At 37.1% G+C, this 2426-nt stretch overlaps 1 long non-coding RNA gene across 2 annotated transcripts; it reads right to left on the bottom strand.

The window, feature by feature from the left end:
- LOC111372988 lies at window positions 1-1055 on the bottom strand. Of its 2 annotated transcripts, XR_002698852.1 has the most exons (3): window positions 634-1055; window positions 479-541; window positions 1-312 (listed from the first exon to the last, which is right to left on the bottom strand). It is a non-coding gene; the product is annotated as an uncharacterized LOC111372988 (long non-coding RNA). The 2 variants fall into 2 exon arrangements; XR_002698851.1 differs by lacking the exon at window positions 634-1055 and having other exon boundaries at window positions 479-621.
- Between the last annotated feature and the right edge of the window lie 1371 nt (window positions 1056-2426).

Raw genomic sequence — 2426 nt, 5'->3', positions numbered from 1 at the left:
TGCACAAGTAATTCTTGCTCAAATGCATAAACCTCTTTCACGTTTACCATAAGTGAACCATGTTCACGGCTTATCTTCCCTACATGTACATGATCATTCCATAGGTCAAGTTTATTCCGTAGTCTGGTTGGAGGCAAGTCATGACAAAGAAAAACACTATTTAGGCCCCATTAAGGGCAAGAACACCAGGTAAGGGTTTTCCATTAAGAAGCCCTAAGCTCACACCACCATTTCCATAGTAGCAACAGAGTCACGCCTCCAATGGTTATTGTCCCTCTTCCCACTAAGCTCTGCCAATTTCTTAGCTATAGCCTGGGAAAGAATAAACAATTCATACACTTGATTTCAAATATCCAGGTAAACACAACAGAATGAGATTAAACCATAATTCAGCATCATAATTGATTATCCATAAGCATATTCAAGATTCAAAATATCACCAAGTACTGATATTATATGTAATAAAGGAGTTCTTTACCTGGTTTATGGTTTTCAAAGCTCGTGAATTTTTAGAAGCAATTTCAGCAATGAACATGGGTACCTAACAATGAAGAAAATTGAACATAAATATGGAATCCTAACGCTTCATTTGATCTATAACTGAAACAAATTTTACCACATATGAAAAACTACCATTCCATATCCTATTGCCAATTTTCCAATGTCCAGAGGTAGAGATCCCTGGTGTTATTACTCGGAATTTTATCAGATACGTCATTTTGTTCATTCTTATTTATTCATTCGTGACTCATAGGAAAAATCAATTTCCCAACTCTCAGAACCGATAAGATTCTGGCTGTAAATATGCAAAATCATCATAAAAACCCTCATTCTATGCTTGAGCAAATCCATATTTGGGGTTCAATTTGAAGAAACATAGAACCTCGAGAATCTAATCGGTTAAATCATCAACAGAAGGCACCGGATCTTCAGGACAGAGAGTTGCACCTCCTAACTGTAAGAGCTCATATGAAACAGATGGGTGGCCCAAATTACAGACCTCGTGCTCAGAAATGACATCTACACCATCCTCGAACTAACGAAACTGATGCAAATCCTTTCATCCACAGGGAGAACACCAACTTCAATTATACTATATAATCTTCCAGAAATAAATTTACATCACTGGACTTCCTCAATATAAATATACAACTGATAACCATTGCAGACATCAAGTCAACCACTCAAAAACAAGTAACAAAATAATAACAAAAAAAAGTAGTAATAATAATAATAAGATAAAAAATATATTTGACACCGGGTAGGATAGCGATTATCCTATAGGCTAGTTGCAACAGACGATTCGTAAGAAAGAAGAAGAAGAAAGAAATGCCAAAAACAAAGAGAATTCTTTGAAAACTTCACTCGATATTATTAATAATCAAGAATGACAAAAATTAACCCACAAGCCGAGTTAAATAGCTGAAAATACCGAATTATCAAAAAATTACCAAAAATAGCAAAATTCTAACGATCACACCAAAATAAAATATGAAATAAAATAAGTAAGTTGCCAAAAATTTTGCTCAATTTGGATTCTCTAACGTCTAGAAAAAGGGAAACGAAATATTACCATAAATAGGAAAAAATAACTAAAAATTGAATTTCGGAAAGGAAAACAGCAGATTTCGGGCTCAAAATAGCGATTCTAATAACCGTAGCCAAAGTTATCACCAAATTACCAAAGACGTGTCAAAATTACCCCAATTACGGAAAGATTGCATTTATTTTCCATCTTTGCGTCTATCCGCCATCTCATGGTATCTCAGCGTCATCAACGAACTATCTGACAGATCAGCATTACTCGACTCGGATCCTCCTGCACCAGTCGCCCCAGGTTGGAGAGAACTCACCATCGAGTTCACATTAGCTTCATCAGACTCCACAAATCATGGACTTAGATGTTTCACATTGAAGACATTGGGAGTCTTCAAATGGTTGGGAAGACGCAACATGTAAGCATTATCATTGATCTTTTGAAGCACTTCACATGGTCCAATCTTTCGCTCCTTAAGCTTATTATACTCCCCAGCTGGAAAACGACTATGTGTTAATACTGCCCACACAAGATCACCAACATCAAAGAGCACCTGACGACGATGACTATCTGCCTAAGCCTAGTACTTGGAATTACTCTCCTGAATGGACAACTTCACATGTTCATGGATACCACAAAGATGTTTTACCATCTCATCAGCCTTGTGATTGAAACACCCCACACATGGGATAGAAGCTAAGTCAAGTACTCTGGATGGTTNACCATCTGTTTGGGGCGCTACTAAAATTCAACTTCGTCCCCAGTTTCTCCTACAAGCTCCTCCAGAAATGACTCATGAACTTGGTGTCATGGTCAGAAGTGATTGATTGGGGAACACCATGTAGATGCACAATTTTCTTGAAATAAAGTTGGGCAATCTGAGTAGCAT

The sequence above is a fragment of the Olea europaea genome, unplaced genomic scaffold, assembly GCF_002742605.1.
Source record: "Olea europaea var. sylvestris unplaced genomic scaffold, O_europaea_v1 scaffold1060, whole genome shotgun sequence".
In the NCBI taxonomy this organism is placed as follows: domain Eukaryota; kingdom Viridiplantae; phylum Streptophyta; class Magnoliopsida; order Lamiales; family Oleaceae; genus Olea; species Olea europaea.
This window is presented reverse-complemented; position numbering and strand designations above follow the sequence as displayed.